This window comes from Balaenoptera ricei, chromosome 11 (genome assembly GCF_028023285.1).
Source record: "Balaenoptera ricei isolate mBalRic1 chromosome 11, mBalRic1.hap2, whole genome shotgun sequence".
NCBI classification, from domain to species: Eukaryota; Metazoa; Chordata; class Mammalia; order Artiodactyla; family Balaenopteridae; genus Balaenoptera; species Balaenoptera ricei.
In genome coordinates, this window is record NC_082649.1 from 40,498,132 (window position 1) to 40,510,983 (window position 12,852).

General features: G+C 41.2%; 1 protein-coding gene across 1 annotated transcript in view; it reads left to right on the forward strand.

The window, feature by feature from the left end:
* NUDT3 (nudix hydrolase 3) overlaps nucleotides 1-12,852 on the forward strand; it is a 120,649-nt gene that overhangs the window by 71,422 nt on the left and 36,375 nt on the right. The gene's annotated exons all lie outside the window — the stretch shown is intronic.

Here is a 12,852-nt window from a genome sequence, read left to right on the forward strand (position 1 = left end):
GTATTCGTACAAACAGTATAAATTAGAGAAATGTGTCATTATAAAGACAAACATTTCCGTGGCTTACATCAAAATAAAATGGAGAGGGTGGCTTTTCTAATTCCACGTCTATCAACAGAGAATAAGACTTAAATCAGAGAGGATGTAAGTAGATGTTTTTTATTGTCCTTGAAGGGTAACTTTTGGAAGCAGAAACCACTGTTCAGGGGTTTATTTAATGTTTTTCAAATGTTTTCAAAATGTTATGACTTTTTAAAAGCACACATTCAAAAACTTTGTTCTTTCCTAATGCTTGCAGATCTGATTGCTATATTTATAAGCATAGGAGATTTTTAAGGGGCCTTTGGATAATGTCATTTTTAAGGGGCCTTTGGATAATGCCTAGGCCAGTTCATTGAAGACTTTTAGATGTTTCAAATTACATTTATAAATTTAATTAATTTGATTGTTTTTTAAAGAATGTCAGTTGTCTGACTTTAAAAAAATGAAAATCTTATGAGGCTCTTCAGCAAAAAGTCCTGTGAATGTCATGTATTAAACTTATAAATAAGATGAATATTAAATATTCCCATAATGTATATAAACTTACTAAGATTTTCAACTTAAAATCACAAGTCAGAAATAAGTTATTCAGTTATACTTTCAGAGTCGAGGTTACCATCTAATAGGCCAAATTCTTTTAAACATTACAAAATCATAAAATATGTCTGGTCTCCTTCACCTTTCCTGTTAAATGAGGCCAGGACTCAGGGGTGGCCTGTTAGGAAAGGCCGATCCAGTTCACTGCAGCTCAGTCGAGACTGTAACTTCACAAGGCTGGCTAGCGGTCATGGAATCCACGTGGGTGGTGATGGGTACTGAGTGAGCCATCTGTAGTATCTGGCACACTAGGCTAACTTTGTGCTTCACCCTGAAGGTCTCTTCCTCCATGTAGTCTTCATGATTCCTCCCTGCAGACTTGTTCTCCATATGTGTTTCCATTGCAGTCTGTACTTCTAGCATCGTATTTATCATGTTTTATTCATATCACTTGTCTAGTTGTCTTCTGTGCTAGACTTTACACTCTTTGTAGCCAGGTACCATTCTTTCTTGCTCACTGTTGAATCCCCAGTGCTTAACACATAACAAGTGCTGAACAAAATAAGTGTTGCAGTTTTTGGCGTGACCGCTAGAGCAGCCACATAAATGCAGTTGAGGTAGGCCCTTTTGGGTTGTCAGGAGTAGACATAACATCTACAGGTCCCTCAGTTAATTGAGGGAGAAGAATATGGCAGTATCACAGCAGCTGCCCAGCCAGACTGTGCAGAACTGGAAACTTAGGTCACAGAGCACAGGCAGGCCTTGCTCGCAGTGGGTAGATGGATGGTGGGAACGCACTGTAGCTCAAGAGCCTGGTCACCATACCAGAGGCCCAGCCCCTCTTCCACTGTGGAGCGCTGCCTTTCTAATGTCTTCTTAGCCTCCCGGCTTCTGCTTACCACTTTTTTTTTTTTTTTTTTTAATTTATATTATTTATTTATTTTTGGCTGCGTTGGGTCTTCATTGCTGCACGCGGGCTTTCTCTAGTTGCAGCAAGTGGGGGCTACTCTTCATTGCGGTGCACGGGCTTCTCATAGCGGTGGCTTCTCTTGTTGCAGAGCACGGGCTCTAGGTGCGAGGGCTCAGTAGTTGTGGCACATAGGCTCTAGAGCGCAGGTTCAGTAGTTGTAGCACGTGGGCTCAGTAGTTGTGGCGCATGGGCTTAGTTGCTCCGCGGCATGTGGGATCTTCCCGGACCAGGGCTCGAACCCGTGTCCCCTGAATTGGCAGGCAGATTCTCAACCACTGCGCCACCAGGGAAGTCCCAGCTTACCACTTTTTGTTTGGTGTTTTTCCTCCCTTGTGCATCACTAACCTGTCTGTTGACTCACTTTGTCTGTGTATCTCACATTCAGCCTTCCTAAGAGAGGACTTGATTGGTTTTGCCTACTTACAACCTTTAGAGCTGCCAGGCCACATCAGTTTCTAGCCATTTTGAAGATGTCTGCTTTACCTTTGCATCAGTTGCTGGTTTCTTATTCCTCTAACTGAGCTCAGAGTGGCAAGGTCATGTGCTATAAAACATGACAGCCTGTGCTTAAGTACTGCCTGCAGCAGCTGTACCAATGGTCCTGTGTATGTAGTAAAAAGATATTTAATAACACAGGAAAATATTTGCAGCACATTCCTAAGTGATCAAAGCAGGTTATGAAACAGTATTTATGACAGAAAACCATTTAGTGGGGAAGAAATATGTGTGTCTATTTGTACAGAAAGAACAGATAACACTACTTGTACACTTACTATGTGCCAAGCTGTGTTTAAGGGTTTTGCATATGTCGCCTCATTTCCTCACCAGATCCAATGAGGTAGGAACTGTTATTATCTACATTTTATGGGTTGAGATTCAGTGAGATCAAGTAATTTGTCCTGGCACGCCAGGACAAATTGTGCCCAGCTAAATGTGCTCAAGTGCTCAAGGTAAGATTTGAATCCAGAACATCTAGTCTTAGCACCCACACTCCTAATGCTTTGAAAGAATGCCCATCAGATGTTCACAGTGGTTATCTTTGGGTTAGCTCTTAGATTATCAAGTTTTCTACATTGAACATATATTTGTTACTAGAAAAATTTTCTGTATAAACGTGGATGGAATGAGGTTATTAAGTAGTTTATCATGGCATTGTCAGTCCCAGATACCATAAAACTCAACCTGTTCTGAAGCTTTGTTCAACCCAGCTTAAAACTTTTAGCATATTGGCTGAATCTCAGAAACAGATAAATCTGTAGCACTTGAAACATTACCAGTCACATTTAAAGGGCTGAACTTCCGTGGCAGTCCAGTGGTTAAGACTTCACCTTCCAATGCAGGGGGTGTGGGTTCTAGCCCTAGTCAGGGAGCTAAGATCCCACGTGCCTCTCGGCCAAAAAACCAAAACATAAAACAGAAACAATATTGTAAAAAATTCAGTAAAGACTTTAAAAATGGTCCACATCAAAAAAAAAAACCAAAATCTTTAAAGGGCTGAAATATTCCCTTTTGGAAACTAGCTTCCATTTTTTAGCTGCTTCTAGTTAAAGTCCTGTTGTAGTGACCCCTCAAAGGGATGAGGCTTTCTCCCAGGACTGGCCATGGGCCTTGGTAACAGTGCATCTCTAGCAAAGGCTAGTATGAGCCAGCCATGTGATGCTCTCTCAGTAATAAAAAAGAAAAGCACTTCTTTGTGTGGTTTTCAGAGCTGTTCTTTCTTGCTAATTCAATGGGAAAGGTAAAACTGCTGGCTGACAGGGAAGAAAGAGAAGCTGGATCTGAAACTGTTCTGTCTTCTGTTCAACTGTTATGTTTCCATTTCTTTCATCCATTCTCACCTCAGCCAAACCAAGAATGTTATCACAAAGATACAGTACATCTGAAAACAGAAACAGGAAAAAATTATGTGCAAACTTCAACTGGATTCTCTTCAAGGGTGACAAAAATCGGTACCTTCTGCCTTTAGAGAAATGTAGCCAGTGATAACTGAGAGTGTGGCCAAATGCCAGTTCCTTTTATCTGCTGCCTCATGTCTGGACAAGGTCCATATCCATATCCATTTCTAGCATATAAATTATAAAGTTTTTGTAGGCAGCCTGATAATTAACCTGTGACATAGGCCTAGCTTTAAAAAAAAAAAAAAGGAACTTGTTCTCTGACTTCCTCACTTGTGTCCTAATATCACACTTCTCTGCTGCTCCTTTGTCTCTTACCACCTGTTGCTTTGCCACATAAATTCACCATCATGGAAATTTTTTCAAGTCAGTGATGTCGCTTTAAACTTCCCTGTACCTTGATGCCCTCCCTCTAGTTTTTGGGTTTTTTTGTTTTGTTTTGGCCTCGCCGCGCAGCTCGTGGCTTCTTATATTTCCCCGACCAGGGATTGAACCTGCGCTGCCTGCAGTGGAAGCGTGGTGTCTTAACCATTGGACCGCCAGGGGGGAATTCCGTCAAGTTTTTGATACACTGTCTTATGTAAACATTTCACAGCATGTTTGACTGAATTCACCTTCATTTAAGATAGTTTTTTGAACATCTAGATGCTTTAATATAGTATCAAGGATCATGGTTGCCTTGAGCCCAGAACTGCTTCCTGATTATCCCTAGCCTTACTAATCTTATTTACGTCAGCCTATCAAGAATTTATTGTAACCCTTCTTGATCTCATTTGTATTTTCAGATAAGAACATGGAAAATGCCATAGTGAACTTTATTTTTAAAATCTGTATCTTCTTATCCCAATTCCTGTACTATGTGTTCCCTGTCCCTGCAAAAAAAAAAAAAAAAAAAAAGGTTGTACTCTCTTTTTTATGTAACATAGCAACCAGAAGACTCCCGTTGGTATCTCAGAACTGTCTCTGACAGGGAAACAGTGTTTCATGTCTCTTGTTATATACAAGTAGAACATTTGAAAAGCCTGTGACTGAGCTTCCCTGGTGGCGCAGTGGTTGAGAATCTGCCTGTCAATGCAGGGGACATGGGTTCGAGCCCTGGTCTAGGAAGATCCCACGTGCCGCGGAGCAACTAGGCCCGTAAGCCACAATTACTGAGCCTGCGCGTCTGGAGCCTGTGCTCCGCAACAAAAGAGGCCGCGATAGTGAGAGGCCTGCGCACCGCGATGAAGAGTGGCCCCCACTTGCCGTAACTAGAGAAAGCCCTCGCACAGAAACGAAGACCCAACACAGCCATAAATAAATAAATGAAAATGAAAAAAAAAAAAGATTAAAAAAAAAGAAAAGCCTGTGACTACTTGGGAATAATTTGAAATACAGTTTTGTCAGCCTTTTTTTAGCTCATAGTGTTTGACTCTGTTTGGAGTGGAGAATAAAGTGAAGGCTCTGTGTGACTGTGTTGTATTTTCATCTTTACTTTTTGGCCCAGCCTAAACAGTTATGAATGGAAGGTGGGGATAGTGTATCACAGAATTTATTAGGGAAATACATTAATTTTTTTTAATTTAGAACTTTAACCACAAAATATATATCATAATATATTAAGAATAATTTCAGTCATTTCAACATGATAAATAAAACAGGGAGAAATAATGTAGACCAGGGGTCTCCAGCTCATAAGCTTGTAGGGAAGCTGTCAGGCAGTTGACGGTGGGTGTAGCTCTGGTAAAGTGGGGAGAACCTACCCTAGACCAGAGACGGTCCTCTTCAGGCCTAGCCGGTAGTTTTCATGTGGCAATTAAGATGCAGTTTGACTCTGATGTTTTAAGAGAAGCATGAAAGCTGGATTTTTTTTTTAATATATATATATTTTTATAAATTTATTTTATTTTTGGCTGCGTTGGGTCTTCGTTGCTACGCGCGAGCTTTCTCTAGTTGCGGTGAGCGGGGGCCACTCTTTGTTGCAGTGAGCAGGCTTCTCACTGCGGTGGCTTCTCTTGTTGCGGAGCACGGGGTCTAGGCCCGCGGGCTTCAGTAGCTGTGGCTCGCGGGCTCTAGAGCGCAGGCTCAATAGTTGTGGCACACGGGCTTAGTTGCTCCGCGGCATGTGGGGTCTTCCCGGACCAGGGCTCGAACCCATGTCCCCTGCATTGGCAGGGGGATTCTTAACCACTGCACCACCAGGGAAGCCCCGAAAGCTGGATTCTTATGTGAGATCCCCTGATCTTTCAACATAAGTAACTAATTTTTAAAATTCGTTTTTAAAATGTCAGTCAAATAATATATGCCTAGTAGATTAAAACAACAGCAGTAGTAATACTAAAAGGCTCATAATGGAAAACAACCAAAAGATGTGTTCTTAATTAGGTGGATGATCTGTTTTGCAGATTTTTACTTTATTTTGAACTGTAAACTGAGAAGCTCCAAGCTCTTGGAAGAAGATAGTTTTATTTTTTAGTCTCCTAAATGATAAATGAAGGCAAATAAAGGTTTTTAACCTTGGGAATATTGCATTGTTTAATAGAAATGTTAATATGAGAAAATATATCCAGATGTAAATTACTGTAAATCAAGAGAGATCACAAACCAACCCCATTTGTTTGTTGAAAAGCAGGCTTTATTTAGGTAGCATTTTCTGAATTTCTATTATTTAATTTTTAAGGAATTTTAAAACCATGTGAATATGAATTATTAATAATAATGTACATGTATGTTATATGCACCTATAGATTTATCTTTAAAATTGATTTAAGGCAATTCCCTGGTGGTCCAGTGATTTGGATTCTTTGCTTCCACTGCAGGGGGCCCAGGTTCAATACCAGCCAGGGAACTAGGATCCCACAAGCCACGTGCCAAAAAATTAATAATAATAATAAATTCTAAAAAATTGCTTCAAAAATAGGCAGAGGATTTTTCTATGGTTAAAATTTTTCAAAATAAAAAGTTCGGAAGAAAATAAGCTTAAACACTTATCATTTGCCACCTACGCTGAAAGTCTTCAGGCGGAAACCACGAAGTACAACAATGATGGATGCCACTTTCCCCAAGAAAAATGGTGTTTTTATAAGTACTACCATGTCTTTATTTTTACTTGGTAAAAAGATAGATATTTTTAGCTTCTTTGGTCAAAGCATTATAAAATGTAAGAATCATGTCTCTTAATGCATTATATTTAATTATCTTATTCTGGTAATTTATTCTTTTTTAAGAATTTAATGGGAAATGTGGCTCAGTGGTAAAACATTTCAGGAAAGCCTTTGTTCACCTAACATAGGGATACATGTTTGTGTGTGGCAACATGTTTATTCTGTGGTCCTAGAAAAGCATATACACAAAAATATAGCAAAAGAAGTTAAGAGCTTTTCCTTAGAAAAAGTCGTTTTGAATATATAAAATGATCAGAGAAAACATACCATGTCTTAGATGGAAGGCCGTTGGTGTGAGGCCGTTTTATGTTAGAGTACAGATTGAATCCCGCGGATCTCTGGCAAAGGGCCTTAAGTAAATCCGTATTGAATCTCCTGTTTCTGGCAGCTGAGAACTTAGAAAGGGCCTTTCCTCTCAGTTACAGTTCAGGGATGAAAGGAGACCTTGGCATAGACACTGCCTTCAGTGAAGGGCTTGGCTGAGGCAGCTGTGATAATCCCTGTGCTCAGTTTTTGCTCTGTGCTCACATGACCGAGAATGTAATTCAACTCTGGCCCCAGAGCAAGGGAGGCCTCTCTCTCCTTTCAGAGGAGCACTCCTCTCTGCTCCTAGGCTGCCTCGAAATGGTAAATGGCTACTCCTAGGTTACTTCCACGATGACTTCTGGAGTCAACCTTAAAATGATTGAGAATTTTTAGTGACTGTCATTTCGGCTTTTGTAAAAATACTTAATGGATACTTTTGGCTTTATGAAAAGTGTTATTCAAAATGTTATTACATATTTATGTTATTGACCTTGTTTAAATACACAGGTGCTTTTTTTTTTAAGTTTATTATTTATTTATTTATTTTAGTTTTGGCTGTGTTGGGTCTTCGTTGCTGCGCATGGGGTTTCTTTAGTTGCGGCGAGTGGGGGCTACTCTTCATTGCAGTGCGTGGGCTTCTCATTGCAGTGGCTTCTCGTTGCGGAGCACAGGCTCTAGGCGCATGGGCTTCAGTAGTTGTGGTGCGCAGGCTCAGTAGTTGTGGTGCATGGGCTTAGTTGCTCTGCGGCATGTAGGATCTTCCTGGACCAGGGATTGAACCCGTGTCCCCTGCATTGGCAGGTGGCACTGCACCACCAGGGAAGTCCTACACAGGTGTTTTTGACTAGGAATTTCCATTAGAGCTATTTGTAAAAATTTTAATATTAAGAATAGAAACAATATAATCTGAACAGGACTCTTATTCTGAGGGCTTTTAAGTGCTCACTCTAGCATTTAGTGATGCTGTTAGTGTAGCCAGTTTGATTACTTAAGTAATTAAGCTGGTGACTACTTCAGCTCACCATTTTTCTGATTATAAAAGTAATACATGCTCCTAGCAGAATGAAAAGCCAGACAGTACAAAGATGATGGTATGTTACCATAGTTCCTTGGCTGATTATTTTTTCTCCAACTATTTAATTAAGAAATTTTACAAACATGTAAGTGATATTTTAAAAGAGTGAAACAAACACTGTATACCTTCTTCTAGGTACAATATCTGTTGACTTGTTGCATATTTGCTTTATCTCTCTGTGTTTATATCCATACCCTATTTTTTGCCATTCCATTTGAAAATAAGTTGTAGCTATCATGGCACACTACCTCTAAGTTCTGTTCTTTATTTAGCATGCATCCCTTTAGGATAAGGCCAGTCCCCTACATAACTATATACCATTGTCGCACCTAAGAAAATTCATAATAATTCCATAACATCGTCTAATATTTACTCCGTATTCAAATGTCCCCAACTATCCTGAAATGTCTATTATATCTGTTTGTTTCCTCACACATTACAATTGGAGGTATGTCTTTTCAGGCTATATGATATAGATATATTTATACAATAAATAGAACCATAATCTCAGCCTTTTCACACCCTGCTCACCATGATGCTGACTTTTTAAAAGAGTCCAGGATCATTGTCTGATAGAATGTCTCATATTATGGTTTTGTTTGATTGTTTCTTCCAGGTGTCTTTTAACTTATTTCCTTATCCTCTGTATTTCCAGCAACTTAGTCTAGAGCAGTGTTGTCCAGTGGAATATTCTGAAGTGATGGAAGTGTTCTATATCTGCAGTGTTCAGTGTGGTAGCCACTAGCCATATATGCCTATTTAAATTAATGAAAATTAAATAAAATTTAAAATTCAGTTCCTTAATCATACTAGGCATATTTTAAGTTCAGTAGCTACATGTGGATAGTGGCTACCATATTGAATAGCACACGTCTAGAGGCTTGATTAGATTTAGGGTAAGCATTTTTGACAAGTTGCTGCATAGGTGATGTCATGTACTTCCTAATACTTAATGTCATGAGGCACATAATGTCAGGTTGCTTTGCCATTCGTGATAAAACGTTTGATCAGGTAATAACTGACAGTCTCTCCATTGTAGAAGTACATTTCTCCTTATGCAGCAAAATTGGTAAGTAATCTGTTGAACAGTTCTTCCAGGCTATATGAGTCTCTTATCTCCCAACAACCCAACATTTCTTTTTTTTTTTTAACTTATTTATTTTTGGCTGCGTTGGGTCTTTGTTGCTACACGTGTGGACTCTCTCTAGTTGCGGAGAGCAGGGGCTACTCTTCGTGGCAGTGTGCCGGCTTCTCATCGCAGAGGCTTCTCTTGTTGCGGAGCACAGGCTCTAGGCATGCGGGCTTCAGTAGTTGTGGCTCGCGGGCTCAGTAGTTGTGGAACACGGGCTTAGTTGCTCCGCGGCATGTGGGATCTTCCCGGACCAGAGCTTGAACCCGTGTCCCCTGCACTGGCAGGCGGATTCTTAACCACTGTGCCACCAGGGAAGCCCCCAGCAGTCTTTCAACTAACAGTTTTAGCATCTACTGCTGAACCTTACCAAATCAGATATAAGAGCAGAGACTGAAGAACAGTGATTCTCTAATTCTTTTTTTTTTTTTTAAGCTGAAATTCTTCTTTAAAGGAAAGCTCTCTTCCTCCTCCCTCCCCACCCCCCTTTTTCCTTATTTTAAATAACCCCACTGGAGTAATGGATTGGTTGGTTAGGACTCCACACTTCCACTGCAGGGACACGCGTTCAATCCCTGGTCGGGGAACTGAAATCCCATGTGCTGTGTGGCACAGCCAAAAAAATATAAATAAATAAAGTCACTGGGGGCTTCCTTGGTGGCGCAGTGGTTGAGAATCTGCCTGCCAATGCAGGGGACACGGGTTCGAGTCCTGGTCTGGGAAGATCCCACATGCAGCAGAGCGACTGGGCCCGTGAGCCACAATTGCTGAGCCTGTGCATCTGGAGCCTGTGCTCCTCAACAAGAGAGGCCGCGATGGTGAGAGGCCCATGCACCGCGATGAAGAGTGGCCCCCACTTGCCGCGGCTAGAAAAAGCCCTTCGCACAGAAACGAAGGCCCAACACAGCCATAAATAAATAAATAAATAAATAAATTAGCTTAAAAAAAAAAAAGTCACTGGAGAGAGAATGATCATATAAGTAAATAAATAGCCTTGGGGGAACGAAGTTGGACTGGAAGGAAGCCCCTGGGAAATTTTGTTTTATCTAAATTTTTTTTAGTTTTTTACAACCCCAGAGTCTGGGCAGAAACGTGAAGAGATCAAGCAGTTGGAAAAGTCAGTATTTAAAGTGCTTAATGGCATAGTCATAATCCCCCAAGGAATTCTAAGGGGATATATTTGGGTTCAGAAAGATTAAAATTAGCATTGCTGAAATTTTGTTCTGTATTGTCTTCTTGGGTGCAAGGAAATGAAAGCAAAGCCATCTCTGGGGGCAGATGACAAAACTTCAGTTACATATTTTGTTTTTATTTTTGCTTTTTTTAGCCTTGAGACTTGATCTTGCTCTTCGAAGAATTTTTTTTTTTTAATTTAAATTAGAATGATTGATAAAGATAATGTTATTGGGGCAAGGGTTGGTTCACATGGAGATCATCAAGACAGTTTACTGTTTCCAGATGACTAGATTAATCCTTAAAGGAGTATGAATAGAAGTAATCCATGAAGAATCGTCAAATGTGCTAATCTCCCTGAGAACTAAAGAGTATTGCAGTTGGATGGATTTATGTGAACTCTTTTATTGGTGATGCTGACACAGTTGTGTATTTAGAAACTGTTAGTTACTTATTGCTGCCTCACAAAACCTAAAACAAGAATAATCGTGTTATCTCATAGTTTCTGTGAGACATGAATTCAGACAACATGCAGCAGGGGTGGCTTGTGCATGATGTCTGGCGCCTCAGCGGGAAGAATCAAAGACTGGGAACAGGGGCTTCCCTGGTGGCGCAGTGGTTAAGAATCCGCCTGCCAATGCAGAGGACACGGGTTCATGCCCCGGTCCGGGAAGATCCCACATGCCGCGGAGCGGCTAGGCCTGTGAGCCACAACTACTGAGCCTGCGTGTCTGGAGCTTGTGCTCCGCAACGAGAGAGGCCACGACAGTGAGAGGCCCACGCACTGTGATGAAGAGTGGCCCCTGCTCGCCACAACTGGAGAAAGCCCTCGCACAGAAACGAAGACCCAACACAGCCAAAAATAAATAAATAAATAAATAAATAAATTTATTAAAAAAAAAAAAAGGAAGCTGCCTGCCAATGCAGGGGATACGGGTTCGAGCCCTGGTCTGGGAAGATCCCACATACCGCGGAGCAACTAAGCCCGTGCGCCACAACTACTGAGCCTGCGTGCCACAACTACTGAAGCCCACGCGCCTAGAGTCCGTGCTCTGCAACACGAGAAGCCCGCGCACTGCAACGAAGAGTAGCCCCCGCTCGCCGCAACTAGAGAAAGCCCGTGAGCAGCAACGAAGACCTAATGCGTACAAAAATAAATAAATAAATTTATAAAAAAAAAGAAGACTAGGAACAGAATACTGTTGAGAAAAAAGCTTGAATAATTTTTTCTACTAGGCTTCCAGGACTCAACACTTTTCTGATTTTTCTCCTCCATCTGAGTTGTCTGCTGATTCCTCCCTGAAGGCTGAATGTCCTGAAGTTCAGTTCTTTGTCTTTTCTTTCCTTGTCTCTCACCTACTCCTTGGTGGTCCCATCCAATCTCAAGGATTTAAATATAGTAGGTGGGTGGTTGGGTTAGTGGGTAGGTAGGTTGGTGGATGGGTGGATGGATGACCCATCCATCCCCAACCACAGCTCTCCTTAACCTGCCTATTTGGTATTTCCATTGGGATGTCCAGTAGGCATCTGAAACTTAAGATGTATAAAACTCAACTTGTGATCCCATTATCTTCTCCCAAGACTGCTGCTCCTCCAGCAGTCTTCTCCATCTCAGTAAATGTCACCTCCATCCTTCCAGTTGCTTAACTCAAAAAACTAAGAGTCATCCTTGATTTCTTTCTTTTCTCACACCCAATATTTAGTTCATCAGCCAATTCTGTTGGGTCTACCTTCAAAATACATATATGCAGAATCTAACCACTTCTCACCATCTCTACCTTTACCACTTTGGTCCAAGCCACCGTCACCTCTCACCTCAATTCCTCTGGTCCCCCCTGTACTCTTTTACCCCTTTAAGTTTATTTTCAGCACAGCAGGCAGAATGATCCTGTTTTAAAAACCTGGTCAGATGATGTCACTCGAAGGCCTTCTAAGCCTTAGAGTGGCCTGTGATCTGGCTTCCTCTGGCACCTCATCTCTCACTCCTCTCTCTTGATCACTGTGCTTCACCCATCATGGTAGCACCCTTGCTGCTCCTCCAGCGACAGACTTGCTGTTCCTTCTGCCTAATCACCATGGTATATACAGTCTTAGACATTGAATCTAGAGAGCCTCCATCCTGCTGGGTTTTCCAAATGGTTTATATAGTAATTGCCTTTTATTGGTGAAGAAATACCATAGTATTGAAGATGGGAAATTAACAGTTTCAAAAAACAGATATAATGTGTTTGTACTATACCCAGCAGGTCTACACATTTACATCTGTGCCAAATGAAATACCTTTTCCATCTGTCTACCTGCCATTCTTGCTCATTTAGAGCTCTTCCGTACTAAACAGTCCTGTCCTTTAGATGAGGCGGCAGTTGTTCATTTCCTTTGGCTTGATTTTTCTTTCTCTTTACTCCCTTTTGGGGTTGAGGAGTGACTTGAGGACATAAATGGGCTGTCTAGGATGCCATCTGAACAGCCGGTTTTATCAGTTTAGAGATGTGGTAGTGCTCCATGTCAGGCCCTAGAACAGATATGGTTTTGGTTTCAAAGTAAGTCATAAAAACACTAAAAAGGGCTGAGCTTTTGAAGTG